The sequence below is a fragment of the Eptesicus fuscus genome, chromosome 14 (assembly GCF_027574615.1).
Source record: "Eptesicus fuscus isolate TK198812 chromosome 14, DD_ASM_mEF_20220401, whole genome shotgun sequence".
In the NCBI taxonomy this organism is placed as follows: domain Eukaryota; kingdom Metazoa; phylum Chordata; class Mammalia; order Chiroptera; family Vespertilionidae; genus Eptesicus; species Eptesicus fuscus.
Window position 1 is genome coordinate 793,950 of NC_072486.1, and position 15,993 is coordinate 809,942.

General features: G+C 65.7%; 1 protein-coding gene across 1 annotated transcript in view; it reads right to left on the bottom strand.

The window, feature by feature from the left end:
* Positions 1-15,784, bottom strand: part of TNS3 (tensin 3) — a 109,185-nt gene extending 93,401 nt beyond the window's left edge. The window contains exon 1 of the mRNA XM_028154125.2: positions 15,748-15,784. The gene's annotated coding sequence lies outside the window, so the exon portion shown is untranslated. The remainder of the gene's footprint in view (positions 1-15,747) is intronic.
* Between the last annotated feature and the right edge of the window lie 209 nt (positions 15,785-15,993).

Sequence of the window (15,993 nt, forward strand, 5' to 3'; positions counted from 1 at the left end):
TCACTTCCTTCCCGCTGCCTCCAAACAGCACAGAACGCGCCACGGAGCTTCCCCTCCGCTCAGAACAGCGACCCTGTCCCTCAGGAACGCACAGAGCAGAAAGGACTCAGTTAAAGGGCACCCCCTGGTGACTAGGGCACCCCACCCCCCGTCCTGACCAGGGGTCTGCCCCCTCCTCGGCCTTCCTGACCCTCCGGCCTCCTCAGTCCGGAGGAAGAAGGGCTGGGGGACATGGGCTGCCTCCGGGGGGGGGGGGGGCGGGCAGCCCAGGAGGGTGAGGCAGGAGGGGCGCGGGGCTCCTGCCTCGTGGACACTGAGGCCCCACCTCAGAGAGAGGAGCAAACCCCATCGCCGCCCCCCTCCCCGCCCCCGTCCCTGCCTCTGCCCCTCGCAGGCCAGAGCTCCGGGTCCCAGAGAAGGGACTGACACTCGCCGCCCTCCGGAAGCGCCTGTGGCGGGTGGAGGTGGGACCGCGCAGACACCATCAGGTGGTGAGGGGAACCACTCTCTCCTCAGGGGGCCCGGGCAGGGCCCTCCGGCCTCCGCCTCCCTCGCATCTCACACTCAGAGGTCCCAGAGCTGACCCCACAGCTCCCCCACCCTCCCCCGTCCACTCGTCCGCGGCTCCCCACAGAGCTCTGGCCCGCGAGTGGACAAGCGAGCCATGCCGTCCTGCCCTGACCTCGGAGCTGGGCCGCGGGAAGGGGCCGGAGCCCACGCCACCTCTGCACATCACCGAGGCCAGCGCACCCCAAAGGGACCATCAGCTCCTCAGAGGGGCTCGAGACCCTCCCCGCGGGACGGATTCCGCCGCGCTGAGCGCCCGCCCCACGTGGACAGAGGAGCGTCCGCTTCCTGGTTCCCTCCGCCTTTCCACGCTCCCCCTGGTTTCAGACACGGCCATTCACAGCGATCATTTCATAGCAAGCCACTAACTGCTTACAGCTACACACTAGGAAAGCTGTATTCACATGAGGGTTTTTAAATTTGTTTTTGTTAATCCTCACCAACGGTATTTTTCCATTGATCTTTTTCTTTTTTTAGAGAGTGGGAGGGAGGGAGGGAGGGGGAGAGGGAAAGAGTGAGAGAAACGTGTGGGTGTGTCTTTCCCTGAACTGGGAGGGAAGTCTGCAGCGTGGTCAGGCCTGGGGACAGGCCTCGAGAGCCCGAGGGGGACGTCCTGTGTCCGGGAGACCAGCAGAGCGGGTCCCGGGAGGGGTGCAGGAGGACACAGCCCCCTCCACCCACTAGAGGCTCCGCCCCAAGGCCCCACACCTGCCAGGCCTGCTCGGATGGGACGAGGACGGGGACAGAGTACCTCAGAGACCTGGAATTGACCTGGTTCCCCAGACACACGAGGCCCCCTGTTCCGGTCTGGACCAGACACGCACACCCCAGGAGGTGTGGGCCAGGGCACGGGATGCTCTGCCCCCCGGAGCGTCTGCGGTCACTTCCAAAGTGGATGACAAGTCAGCGCCGCCTCGGCGAGTCCCGGCGTGCCCTCCAGGGGGCGCACGGAGGGCCCGGGTGAGACCCCGCCCACATTCCCGCAGGAGGCCCCTGGGACTGAGGCAGGAGCCCCTCACAGAACAGCGCAGATTCTGAGGAAGTTGGGTGTTTTCACCAATTAACGAGTTTTAACTCCCTATTCCTGGAGCTTTTAAAAAAGCAAACGCTGTTTATCGTGTTGCCACTGTGCATCTGTCTGTTTTTACTCTCGGGCGGGCGTGATGGCTTGCTTATCATTTCAAAACCCTCATGTCGCCCTGGCCGGTGTGCTCAGTGGTTAGAGTGTCGGCCTCAGACCAAAGGGTCTCGGGCGCCATTCCCAGGCAAGGGCACCCCCCTGGCTGCAGGTGCTATCCCTGGCTCAGGTTGGGGCACGTGCGGAAGCCACCAATTTACGTGTCTCTCACATCGGTGTTTCTCTCTCTCCCTCTCCCCCTCCCTCCCACCCTTCCGCTCTCTCTAAGAAAACAGTGGAAAAAATATCCTCGGGCGAACATTACCAAACACATTTTTAAAGAACCCTCATGTTAATGAAGCTTTCCTAACTCACAGCTTTAAAACATTAGTGGTTTTGCTTATGAAATGGACACTTTGTCAGTCACCATGCTTACGCTCCTTTTCATCACGAGTATGTGACCACACGGACACGGTCACGCGGGTGGATGCCCGGCACGCCACCACGCTCGGGAGCGAGGAAGACGCCACGGCCCCGTCCGGCAGAAAACCTGCCGCAGGTTCCGACTGGGAGGACGGAGGACGTGACGGGTCCACCCGCGTGGTCGTGTCGGCGTGGTCACATGGCGACTCGTGCGAACCCCTGACACGGTGCTGTGTCCGTTGTTCCCGAGTTAAATCAGTTAAAATGGCACACAGTCAAGGTCGGGGAAGCGTGTTCATCTGGTTTCTGTGAGCAGAGTCTCAGGCCGGGTCGGGGGAGGCCGGGTCGGGGGAGGCCGGGGTCGGGGGAGGCCAGGTCATGGGAGGCCGGGGTCGGGGGAGGCCAGGTCATGGGAGGCCGGGTCGGGGGAGGCTGGGTGGCGGGAGGCCGGTTGGGGGAGGCCAGGTCATGGGAGGCCGGGTCGGGGGAGGCCGGGTCTCGGGAGGCCGGGTCGGGGGAGGCCGGGGTCGGGGGAGGCCAGGTCATGGGAGGCCGGGTCGGGGGAGGCCGGGTCGGGGGAGGCCAGGTGGCGGGAGGCCGGGTGGCGGGAGGCCGGGTGGGGGAGGCCAGGTCACGGGAGGACGGGTGGCGGGAGGCCGGGCGGGGGAGGCCGGGTCGAGGGAGGCCGGGTCGGGGGAGGCCGGGGTCGGGGGTCGGGGGAGGCCGGGTCGGGGGAGACCAGGTCACGGGTCAGGGGAGGCCGGGTGGTGGGAGGCCGAGTGGCGGGAGGCCGGGTCGGGGGAGACCAGGTCACGGGAGGCCGGGTCGGGGGAGGCCGGGTGGCAGGAGGCCGGGTCGGGGGAGGCCGGGTCGGGGAAGGCCGGGTCAGGGGAGGCCGGGTCGGGGGAGGCCGGGTCACGGGAGGCCGGGTCGGGGGAGGCCGGGTCGGGGGAGGCCAGGTCGGGGGAGGCCAGGTCATGGGAGGCCGGGTCAGGGGAGGCCGGGTCGGGGAAGGCCGGGTCAGGGGAGGCCGGGTGGCAGGAGGCCGGGTCGGGGGAGGCCGGGTCGGGGGAGGCCGGGTCGGGGGAGACCAGGTCACGGGAGGCCGGGTCGGGGGAGGCCGGGTGGCAGGAGGCCGGGTCGGGGGAGGCCGGGTCAGGGGAGGCCGGGTCGGGGGAGGCCGGGTCGGGGGAGACCAGGTCACGGGAGGCCGGGTCGGGGGAGGCCGGGTCGGGGAAGGCCGGGTGGCAGGAGGCCGGGTCGGGGGAGGCCGGGTCGGGGGAGGTCGGATCGGGGGAGGCCGGGTCGGGGGAGGCCAGGTCCGGGGGAGGCCGGGTCACGGGAGGCCGGGTCACGGGAGGCCGGGTCGGAGGGAGGCCGGGTGGTGGGAGGCCGAGTGGCGGGAGGCCGGGTCGGGGGAGACCAGGTCACGGGAGGCCGGGTCGGGGGAGGCCGGGTGGCGGGAGGCCGGGTCGGGGGAGGCCGGGTCGGGGGAGGCCGGGTCAGGGGAGGCCGGGTCGGGGGAGGCCGGGTCGGGGGAGGCCGGGTCGGGGGAGGCCGGGTCGGGGGAGGCCGGGTCGGGGGAGGCCGGGGTCGGGGGAGGCCGGGTCATGGGAGGCCGGGTCAGGGGAGGCCGGGTGGTGGGAGGCCGAGTGGCGGGAGGCCGGGCGGGGGAGGCCGGCGGGGGAGGGAGCTGTTTCACTAGCGCTGCATGTGCACCCCAGCCGTGACCTCACAGGAGGCAGGGAGCGGTAAAGCGTCACACGCAGAGCGGACAGACGTTCTGGGTTTGGGTAAAAGGTGAGGTGTCTGCGTCTCCGAGCGAAGGACAGGGCTCTCCACCCTCCCCAGGATTTCCACCTCCTGCGGCCGCGGAGGCGCTCCTGTCAGGGCAGCCGGAGGGACGCTCCCGGGCAGGCCCTCTCGGGCTGCACCCCACACGGGGCCAGACCTCGGCTTCCTCTCACGTGTCCACCGCGTGTCCACGGGGACGCACGTTACGTCGGGAATGAGGACCATAGTCAACAGACAGACACGGGTCAGGCGGCCCCACCCTGCAGCCACGCCCGGGCGGGCCCTGGAACTCCGGCTTCCTATCTGCTGCCCTTTAGTTTCTGATTAGCTGATTGTCTGTGATTCACACCCTCCACCCTCCCACCCGTGACCCCAGCTCCCTGCGGGGACAGAGAGGACAGGCCGGAGGGGAGGGGCCCTGGTGAACGCACAGCCTGTGCCGTGTGCGAGGGCGGCCTGGGGGCACGGGCTGCCGGGTGCAGACACCTCTCCTGGCACAGCTTCCTGACAAAACCAACTCAGAGCTTTTCTCCTTCTTTTCCCCGAGGCTGTTTTGGCTGCAAGGCAGACTGGAGCAGAATAGCCGGGATTTGACACATAAAAGGACTATTAACGAAGCGGCCATGTTAATCTCGGGCCAGGAAGCCGTCTGGAGTTCAGCACCCAGGGAGCTGGCGGCACAAAACACAGCCGACAGCCAAACCCCTGCTCTGCCTCCATCGCAGGAGTTGGCGACACGTGTGTACATGCATACACACATGTGCACATGTATGTACCTTGCAGCCATGCATGGGTACACTTGCATGCACTTATACACAGCACACATGTGCATGCACAGGCATGTGTACAGATGCATGGAGACGTGTACACATACATGCACATGTGCACACCATAAAGGGGAAGCAGTAGGGTCATGTGAAAGGGTGTGCTTGGATTCTCCCGAACCCCAGTTCCCTCTTATATGGAACAAACCGCACTGGCTGTGCTTCTCCAGTCACTGAGGTTTGTGAGTGTTTTTACACACAGTGACAACCTGTAGAATGCTCTGGAATTTTTTCATCGCAGCTCAATTTTGTAAGCACTGACTGATTTCTCTGCCACCAAACAGGACACTCCAGGGCATTCGGAAATATCCGGAATGTTTTTAATCCTCACCCGACTCCCAGTGGGAGGAGGCGAGGACACTGTACAGTGATGGCCAAGCCTCCAACCAGGAGCGATTCCACCCGAAACGCTGCGACGTGTGCACTGACAGCCGCTCTGGCGTGTCTGCGGAATTTTCCAGAGAAAGCCTAACCCTGGAAGGGTGCCCAAGTTCAGAAGGCTGGGTGAAGGAGGGTGTGAACGGTCCGCTGGGCACCCCCGCCGGCCTGGACCCTCCCACCCAACACGAGGAACGCCAGTGGGGCTGAGCCGGACCCTCTCCTGGCCTCCCCCCACCGAGGCGCATGCTCCCTCAGGCAAGAGCAAGCCAGCTGCCGTCTCCCGGCCCCTGTGGGCTCCCCCATGAAGGGATGCAGGCCCCAGCAAGCCCCGGGCCGGCATCAAAGCGGCCACGCCAGGTGACCCTCCCAGGTAACCCCACCAGGTAACCCCCCCAGGTAACCCTCCCAGGTAACCCCCCCAGGTGACCCCGCCAGGTGACCCTCCCAGGTAACCCCACCAGGTAACCCCCCCAGGTAACCCCGCCAGGACGCTTCCTCGCAGATTCTCTCTCTCCTTCCCCTGCGACCTCCCTCCTTTCAAGACGACATGACTCTCCACAGAGGGTCCCACCCCACACCCCAGGCACCCCGATCCTGGGTGCCCCTTCCCCAGCAGTGCCTCCAGCCCGGCCGATGAGGGCAGAGAGAGGCCACCAGGGTTTCCTTCTAGGAAGTGGGGTGCACGCCCACCTGCCTTCACCTGCTTGTGAAGTCAGACTCTTCCTCGCTGAAAGCTGGGACCATCACCCCCACCCCCGCAGCAGGCATCATGTGCAAGGAGGAAGGACAGGGATGGGGTGGGGGTGGCCTCATGCCCGTCCCGCCTCTGTCCCGCCCACTGGCATCCTCGTGGGGTCTCTATGCACCTGGAGGGAAAGCTGGGCCCCCCCATAGGTCAGAGTTTGTGTCCAAGAACCAGGGCTGGGGGGCTCTGCACCACCTCAGGGGGCCCCACCCCAGGAACAGTTCGTGGGCCAGGGCGTGGGAAACCAGCCGGACGCCGCCCCCCCCCCCGCCCCCCCGGAGCTCAGACACCCCAGGGAGCCCCAGGAAGGCGCAGGTGCCAGCTTCCATTCACACAGACAGCAGTGGGTGCATCTAGTGAACACGCAGACACGGGGCCCCACACCCCTGCTCACAGCTGACGGTCACGGCTGACGGTCACGGGGACCAGAGGCGGGTCAGGATGAGGCATCATGAGCGTCGTGACCTTTCGGTGCAGGTCCCAGGGCCACACATGGAGAATGGGGGCCAGAGGCGGGGCCAGAGGACCGTCCCGCCAGCCAGGGCGACGGACTTCCTGCTCTCCTTACCTCAGGCCTCGGTCAAGGTCAAGGGCATGACCCCTGGCCCCCTGACATCAATCCCAGGGCTCTGACGGCTGCTATCTGCTGCCGGGAACCAGGCGAGGCCACCAGCCAGGGCCTCGTTAGCCTGCGGCTCTGAGGGCCGGCTGGGAAGGACGGTGAGGCCACCAGGGACATCTGAGTACAGGACTGCCTGGCCAGGGTCAGGGGAGGCACCGCAGCTGTGGGAGCCGAGTGCGTGACTCCCAGGGGGTGCAGGTGGCTGAGGGGCGGAGACCACGCTGGTCCCATTCCTCAGGGAGAAGGTGGGGTGGCGGGGAGACAAGGATAGCAAAGCTTGATAAACGCCCAGTCTGGCTGCTGGTGTCAGGACCTCTTCCTTCCGCTTGGGGACGGCTTGGAACTTATCATAGAGAAGGCATTCGGGACGGGAACAAGCCCGCCCTGGCCAGCGTGGTGAGCGCGGCGACCCAAACACACGAGGGTCTCGGGTTCGATTCCCAGTCAAGGACACAAGGGCTCGTACCTGGGCTGCAGGTTCACTCCCCAGCCCATCGGGTGAGAGGCGACCAGTCGGGGTGTCTCTCTCACCTCGATGTTTCTCTCTCCCCCGGCCCCTCGAAAAAAATCAACAGGAGAATGATCCTTGGGTGAGGGTTAACAAGAAAAATTAAAAAATTAAAAAATCCTATATAATAAAAGCCTCATATGCTACATGTCCGACCATTCATTCGACCCTTTGACCCGTCGCTAGGACCGGTAGATTAGCTTGCTGCTGGGGTCCGGGTGGTCGGGACTGGGCGAGATGGGCGGGACACGCTCTGATGAATCCATGCACGGGACTGGTTCAGCCCGGTCCCCGCAGGCCAGGCTGAGGGGCAGTAATGATAAAAGAAGGAAACAACCCAACACAGGGACCCTCAGCTCAGGCGTGCACAGAGCGCCACTCAGAGGGCACCGCCCCCGGCCAGCCTGGCTCAGGGGCTGAGCGTCAACCTAGGAACCAGGAGGTCAGGGTTCGATTCTCCGTCAGGGCACAGGCCTGGGTTGTGGGCTCCATCCCCAGTGGGGGGTGTGCAGGAGGCAGCCGACCCATGATTCTCTCTCGTCATGGATGCTTCTCTCCCTCCCTTTCCCTTTCTCTCTGAAATCAATAAAAATACATATTTTTTTAAAGAGAGGGCACGCCTGCAGCTCACGGGGCGCCAGCCTGTGCAAGGGCAGTGCCAGTGCCAGCCGCCCACCGAGCAGCTGGGGACACTGAGGCTTGCTCCCGACCCGGTGAGTCCCCTTCCTCTGAGCCTGAGGCTGACACCCCGATACAGGTGTGAACAAAGGGAGAAACAAAGGGAGCGCTGGGCGGGGGGGGGGGGGGGGGGGGGGGGGGGGAGGGCGCACATCAATAATCAATGCGGCCGGCCCACCGCCTCCGCGGTCCCCAGCTACAGGCCCAGGTGCATGAACGGATGCCCCGCAGGCTCAGCACAGGGTGCTCGGGAGGCCGAGGCAGTGACATGTCCCCCAAGGTCCCGGCCAGACTCCCCACGTTCACTGCACGGGGCAGCAGTGGGGGGACACAGGCCAGCAGTGGGGGGACACAGGCCAGCAGTGGGGGGACACAGGCCAGCAGTGGGGGGACACGGAGCAGCAGTGGGGGGACACGGGGCAGCAGTGGGGGGACACAGGCCAGCAGGGGGGGGACACAGGCCAGCAGTGGGGGGACACGGAGCAGCAGTGGGGGGACACGGGCCAGCAGTGGGGGGACACGGGCCAGCAGTGGGGGGACACAGGCCAGCAGTGGGGGGACACGGGCCAGCAGGGGGGGGACACGGGCCAGCAGGGGGGGGGACACGGGCCAGCAGGAGGGACACGGGCCAGCAGTGGGGGACACGGGGCAGCAGGGGGGGGACACGGGCCAGCATGGGCGGGGTCTGGGCCGGGCCGGCGGGGCTGGAATGAAGCCACAGTCCTCTGAAAGGGGAGCTGCGGGCACCCAGCGTCCTGCACGGCAGATGGAAGCACCCCCAGAACTGGGGCTGCCCCGAACCAAGAACTGTGACCACGATCGGCAGCCAGTGTGCACCCCGTTCCTGCAGGGGGGCCTGAGGGCGGGAGGTGACGAGGTGATGAACCTGCTGGTGCAGCGTTTACAGGATGAGCCCTGGTTCCCGGGAGGCGGGGTCACAGCCCCGGAGTCTGTGCCCAGGCCGGACGCCGCTCCGAGCAGGAGACACGGGAAATGCACCCCCTTCCGCAGGGTGGACTCAAGAACGCCCCCCCGCCCAACACACAGGGAGCACTGCTCGCCCCACGAGGAGGAACGCCGGGCTTCGCTCTGTGGCCCCCCGGGGCTCTCGCTCCCGCCTTCCCCGCCATCGCCACCGACTTCCAATAACTGACGACTCAGCGCAGCTGTTCCAGGAAGCCAAGGCGCTGCCTCCTCCAGGCTGTGTGAACAGAGGGGACGAACAGAGGGGACGGCAAAGCCAGCCTCCCACGAGGCAGAGGGCGGGCCCACAAGCTGACGACACCCCGAGGATGGGGGTGGGGCACCTCGCTCTCTTCCTCCAAAAGGTTCCCACAGGGGTGGGGGTATGACATGGTCTCCCATGAGATGGGGGAGGCTCCGAGTGAGGTCACCCCTCATCCAAGGTCATGCGTGAGGTCACCCCTCGTCCAAGGTCATGCGTGAGGTCACGCCTGTCCAAGGTCTCCCAGCTCCTCCCAGCTCTTATCACATGAGAACACCAGAGCCTCAGGCCTCCCTGTCCTTGGAAGAGCTGAGCGCTCAGTGAGGACAAGAGGAACGCAGGGCACCCCTGCCCCTCCCCACCCCCACCCCCGACCCCAGACAACACAGGGCAGGCCCCCTGGGTGGCCGGAGAGGCAGCAGGGGCCAGGGTGCTTGGGGTCCCTGCCCAGGGGGTCTCTCTGGGGGACGCAGAGGGAACGCGGTTAGGGCGGCCGCCAGACCCTCACACACGCACAGCCATCACTCGGCTGTGAGCGGGCACAGACGCTGTAAGAGGGCTCCACTCGCCCCGTGGCCTGTGTTGGGGACTAGTCTGATTCAAACGGGGGTGCGGAGGGTCATTGCCACTCAGCTCGCCCAAACCTCACCACCTCACAGGCAGCAAGGGCGAAGCGGGGCGCGGGCAGCCGGCTGCTGTGGAAATGGGGAGCACATGCTGCCCCGCTTTTAGAAAACGAGGCTCAGGTGCGACGAGGTTTCCCCACACAGCCCCAGCACAGGGCCCCCTCCTTAGGGCGGGGGTCCTGGACTCTCCTCGGGGGAGGGGGGCACCCCGAGTGCGAGGCCCGCCACTGTGGCTACACCCAGCTCCTCAAGCCAGCAGGACCCAGCCCCGGGGTGCCAAAGGCCTGGGGGCTCAGCCCCACCCTCCTCAGGAACAGGGCGGGGGGGGGGGGGGCACTGCTTTTCCCGCAGCCAGGCCCCCGGCCCCGTGCCCACCCCAGGCTGCGTGGGCCTCGTTCCCTGCCTCAGGGTTTTCCCATTCTCACCCCAAATGGCAGAACTAAAACCCCTCAAAGCCCCACAGTTCTTCCTCAACCTGGGCACCCCCTGTCCTCTGCGAGCTGTGCTCTGGGACCACAGAGCCCCCCGACTTCTCCCTCAGCTCCTGCAGCACCCCTGAGGAAGCCAGGCCTGGAGCCTCCTGGACAGGGAGCCCTGTGACGAGGGCGGATGGGAGGTGCCCCGCCCCCCTCCACACCTGGCACCTCAGCAAACACCCAGGAAGTTGGCATCCTGGCCCCGTGGCTCCGGGCGGGGCAGGGCCACGGGCCGGCCTTCCCGCCGGAGACGGAACGTATTCTCCGGGTAAAAATTAACCAGCGGCCTCCAGATGGCCGGGTCCTGGGCCCCGCCCCTTGGGCCTCCGCCTGGCACAGGCCTTGCCGGCCGTGTCACCATCACCACGTCCCAGGCCAAGCCAGAGCAGGCCGGTCTGCTCCCTGAGAAATGGAGAAGCGGGGACGGCCGATCGCCGGTGCTGGCAGCGGCTCTCAGACGGGACCATTCACCAAATTAAAGCCGTCTCCGGAAAGAGAATCGGGCCTTTTAATTGAGAATTAAACCAAGCAAAAGCCGTTTAGACAAAAGCCGTTCTCCCTGCTTTCTCGTCGCATCCATCACGGAGTTTACACCATCTGTCAGAACCAGGACGACGCCGGGCCCTCTTCCCTTCTCGCGGGCCTGGCTGCTGCTGCAGGCTCCCTGCCCAGCGCGCACACACGGGCGCACACGGGCAGACACGCGTGGACACGGGCGGGACCCCATGACCCTGCTGGACCACACATGTGAAGGGGCTTCAGAGAGTCTGTGCTCACGCCCAGGGGTGAGCCCACGGGTGCAAAATCAAAGCGCGGGAGCCACCCAGCCCGTCAGCACCTGCGTGACACACAGACGCGTCCACCACGCGGCGGAGAGCTTGTGGCCGGCGGGGAGCGCGTGGCCGGCGGGAGCGCGCGGCCGGCGGGGAAGGCCACCGACACCTGCTGCGGCTCGGGCGGGCCCTGGGGACATGATGCGGAGGAAACAGGGTCACAGGCAGACACTGCGGAGCCCACTCACAGGAGGCCCGACAGTAGCCAATTCATCGGGACAGAGAGGAGACGGTGGTGCCAGGGGCAGGGGCGGGGGGCGGGGGCTCTGGGGAGTGAGTGTGTAATGGGGACAGAGGCTCAGCTTTGCAGGAGGATGAGCTGTGGATGGACATGGTAACGGCCACACAAAAGGTGAGAGTACTTAGTGCCACTGAGCTGTGCATTAAAAACGATTAGGCCCGGCCGGTGCGGCTCAATGGTTGAGCATCAACCTATGAACCGGGAGGTCACGGATCGATTCCCGGTCAGGGCACATGCCCGGGTCATGGGCTCCATCCCATGTGGGGTGTGCAGGAGGCAGCTGGTCAATGACTCTCTCTCATCACTGATGTTTCTAACTCTCTCTCCCTCTCCCTTCCCCTCTGAAATCAATAAAAAATATTTTTAAAATAAAAAAAAGTGATTAAAGTCGTAAATTTTATATTACATGTATTTTATCACAGTCAAAAGAAGTGTGTGCTCTTTGACCTTGAACGGCCTTCCAGTCCCTGCAAGGACATGGCTAGTCGGGCCCTTGCCCCACGATGACCCTAAGGGCTGACTGCGGGCCCCATGTCACCAAGCCCGGGCCGCACGTCCACGCACAGGCCCCACCGCGCTGTCATCCACACGCGTGAGCGCAGCTGTCACGGTGGGAAATGCTGTCCCAGCCACGGCGATGCCAAAGGCACCAGACGGTGCACCTGCTCTCGGCTTGTAAACGACGCACAGAGCCTGCCCGGCGCAAGCGGGGGACATGCCGAAGGCAGCACCTCCTTCCTGCGTCCTTTCTCCATCTGCTCTGAGTGACAAATCCCTTTGTAGGCAAAGTCAGAGGACGACTTAGGAGCAAGACACACCCACGATCTGAGAACCTCCTGCCCTGAGCCACACGGAGCCAGCCCCCAGCCCCCAGCCCGCCAGGACCGCCAAGCACAGCCGAGGCCTCTCCCCGCATCCCCACCTGCGACCTTCCAGAGGAGATGATGCGGGAACGGGCCTGTCCTGGGTCATCCCCGGCTCGATGCCCCCCCCCCGCCCCCGCCCTCCAGCCGCCCCCGCCGTCTCACAGGCCGGCCCGTGAGATCAGACAGGAGGGACCCGATGTTCCATCAGGGCCCGGGCTGTGGAGATCCAGGACCCCAGTGGGGAGGGCCCAGAGCCACACGCTGCACAAACAGCCCAGTCACCCAGAACCACACCCGGTGGGAGTGCGCGGTGAGCCCCGCGAGCCGGCCATGTCCCCAGGCTGCAGGGAGGGAACCGGGCAGTCACCGTGACAAAGGGCGGCTTTACCCAGGTTTGAGGCGGCTGGGCCCGGCCGTCCCCTCCCAGCACCGCCTGAAGCCTGAACTGTACCTTTGATCCGCGTCCAGAATCACCCGTGGGGCGGGGGCGCTCAGGGAGGTGATGGATTACCGCGGAGCAGCGCGCCAGGACCCAGTCAATGGGGCCCTTTTGTTCAGCTCCGGGAGAATGTGTGCAGAACCGCAGGCGCCCGGCAATGGCCCAGCCTGCCCCAGGGCGAGGCAGCCAGATGTGGGCTGCTCCCCATCCCGGCTGTGGTGAGAGAGGACACCCCCAGCTGTGCCCCGGCCACTCCTCTCTGTGTCTTCCAAACCTCAGACCTGGAGAGCCGGGACCATGTTCACCACTCCCGGGCGCTACGGCACAGTGAGGGGCGCCCCTGGCGCCCACCTGGAGGGTCCCCTGTGCAGGGTGCAGCCTGGCCTGGAGGGGAGCGGCCGGGCCGGAGGGTCGGCACTGCGGGCCACGGGAAGGCTGGAGAGGGGGCCCAGGGTCTGACACACGTGAAAACAGCCGCTGCAGGGGCTGCGTGGGGAGCTCCTCTCCCAGCACAGAGGAAGAGGAAGGCAGCAGCCACCACGTGCGAAATGGAGCCCGAATTAGAGCTTCGGAGGAAGGAAGGGGCCGTGCAGGGAGGCGCAGCCCCCCCGCCCCCCGCATCCCCCGCCCCTAGGAAGCAGCTGCGGCAGGAGCCCTGGCCACGGTGGCCCCAGGCTCCTCAAAACTTTGCCCAGAAAGGGGTGGGACAGGTGGGGGGACCTTGGAGACCCCTGGTCTTAGGAAGAAGTCCCAGCACTGCAGAGGGACCTGGGTTCCAATCGGGGACCCCACCCACCACCACCACCCCCCCACTCGCAGGCTCGGGTGCCTAGGGATTTAGGGGGTCCTCACCTTCTGTGGGCGATGGCCAGGCCCAGGCTCTGTCCCCAGGCACATCTGGGTTCCAACCCGACCTGGGCCACCAGCCTCGGGACAGGCAAGTTTTTAAGCTCAGGGAGTCTCTGCCCAATTCCAAGAAAAGGAGACAAAGCCACGTCTTGAAGGTTGGGTCATGCCCAGCGAGCCACAGGGTCCGCCTGAGTGACCCCACAGTCAGAGGAAGGCACTGCTCTTCAAGGTTACTGAGCTGGGAGCAGGAGATCCTGCTGCTTACCCAGGGGACATATTAGCAAAGGTCTATCTCCCGGAGGTGGTGGCTCTGAAGACTGCTCCACCAGAGGGCCTTTTCCTGGCCACTGACAGGGACACCAGACACATACCTGTTTTTATTATTTAGCCCATTTGGGACAAGATATATTAATTTCGGATCACTGCCTCCTTTTTTAAAAAAATTACTATAACTCTTTTTAAAGGTCTAGGGGTCACCATGCTGACCGTCAATCCCTCACTGACACTTACGGCTCCTCACAGTGGCCCAGGCGGGGGCCACCTGCCTCCCCGGGCCCCTTCCCTCCTGTCCAGCAGGGCAGCCCCCAGCAAGGTCTGGGACTCCAGGCGGGGGACACTGGGCGGGGCTGGTAGGGAGCAAGGCGGTGGCGGGACATCACTGCTCCCACCTAAGCTCCCTGCCTCACGGCAGTCCAGCCAGGATGGTGGGAGGGTCCACGGCAGACAGCCTGACGGCTGGCCCAGCCCCTCCTCCTCGGTCCCCTGGCCTGTGAGAGGGGCCTCCACCCGTGCTGGGTCAGAAATGCTCCCATCTCGGCCTCTCCCCTCCCCTCCCCCCTCGTGCCAGTTTGCCTCCCTCCCAGGCCATTTGTACCCCCAACACCAGCAAGACCACAATCCAGGCACAGACTTTGACCCAGTGACCTTTAGCGCCCAGGGTCACATTTGCAAGTGGCTCCATTTAAAACCAGGAGGTGCCAAAGCTACTTAGTAAAAGTCAGTCTATTTGCAACCAGAAGCACTGACGAGGCCCAGCTTTTCCTTCAGCTGAGGATTTGCAAACCAAGAATCCCGGTGCAGCCCCGAATCCCAGGGCTCCGCTGAGGGGGGCCTGCTGTGAGGGCAGGATCCACTCACCCAGACAGGTGCAGCCCCACAAGGGCAGGCCTTGGCACCCACCGTCCTTGGCACCCACAACCCAGGCACACCACCCCACTCCACGTTCTTTGCCTCAGTTTGCACATCTGCAAAATGGATCTTAACCCCAACCACCCCCCAGGGTTGTTATTCGGATGAAATGAACGCAGGCAGAGTCCTCAGCACAAGCAAACACTCCCCACCAGACTGTGACTTTGTGTCTGAGGCCGGACTGGTTCTGTTTCACGGGAGGGTCACTTCCACCCTGTCCTGAGGTCAGGACTGTCCAAGGAGGCCCAGATTCTCCGGCCCAGCAGGCCCTCCCCCTCCAGCCCAGCATTGCTTTTCTTAATACTTGTTGATTGATTTGCAAATATAAGCTCCCAGGGCCCAAAGGTGGAAGACAAAACCTCAAGGACAAGCACAGCCAGTTCCCAAGGCGCCAAGCCCGGACCTCAGGAACATCCACAGACCAGAGCCTCCGGGCCGAATGGCACAGAAGCGGTTCCGAGGGCCGCGCACCAGGCATGCGCCCTGACTTCCACACGCCTTTCACTTAGGGTGGGAGTCCTCGCAGCTCCTGCCTTCACATCGTTACCAGGAGCCAAAGAGGAACGGGGAGCTGCCAGGAGATCAAAGCTGTGAGGGGCTGGGGCGCCCGGGGCGGCTGATCCGTAGGAACCACCCCCCCCCCACCACACACACACACAGGTGCTCCCCACACCCGGCGCCTTTATGTTTCAGCCGAGTTAGAGAGTGGGGTCGCCCACTGGCCGTCCCGGGACGGAGGGGGTTCGGTCCTTCCCGCCACCGACTTCCAAGTCACTTCAAGCAACGACCCCGCCCAGACGCAGCGCAGGGCGCGCGGACCCCGCACGGAGACCCTCGCCCCTCCTCCCGCTTGTCAGCGGCGCGGGCGGCACATGCCACAGGTGGCGGCCGCCCTCCCGCCCGCGGCCACAGGGGAAGGACGGGCCCCTCTGCCCACCGCAGGGAACGTGGAGGGAGACGGACGCGCCTCGGAGACGGCGGCCCGGGCAGGAGGGGGTGCCCCGCGTCCCCGTGGCGGTCCCGGCCCGGCTCCCCGCCCCGCCGTCCCCGGACGGTCCTGGAGAGTGAAGTCCACTCGGGCGCTGCAACAGCGCCGCTCCGGCCCGTCCCAGACCCAGACCCAGACCCGTCCCCCCACCGCCGCCCGCGTCCCCGGCCCCAGCCCCCAATCCCGCCCGAGGAAGTCCCCGCGCGCCCCGATCCCTCCCCGCGCCCCCAGACCATGTCTCCACAACCCCGTCCGGACCCCGGCCGAGCCCGGTCCCCTCGCGCCCCGATCCCCTCCCCAGGGCGCAGATGCAGGCGCCGGACCCGAAACAAAGAGGGCGGCGGGCCCCTCCGGTACCTGGCGAGCGGCGGTCCCTGGCGATGGCGCAGCAGCCCGGGCGCCGAGCACAGAGGAGCGCGCGGGCGGGCGGTGCTCCCGGCTCGCGGCCGCCGCAGGGCCCCCTCGAGGCCGCGAAGGGCAATCGCGCCGCCCGCGCCGCGCTGGCCGGTCACCTGGCCGCGCCGCCCTAACAATGCGGCCAAGCCGGGCGGGCCGGGGTCCCGGGCGCCCCAGGGGCCTCCCCGTGGGGGCCGGGTGGGCTGG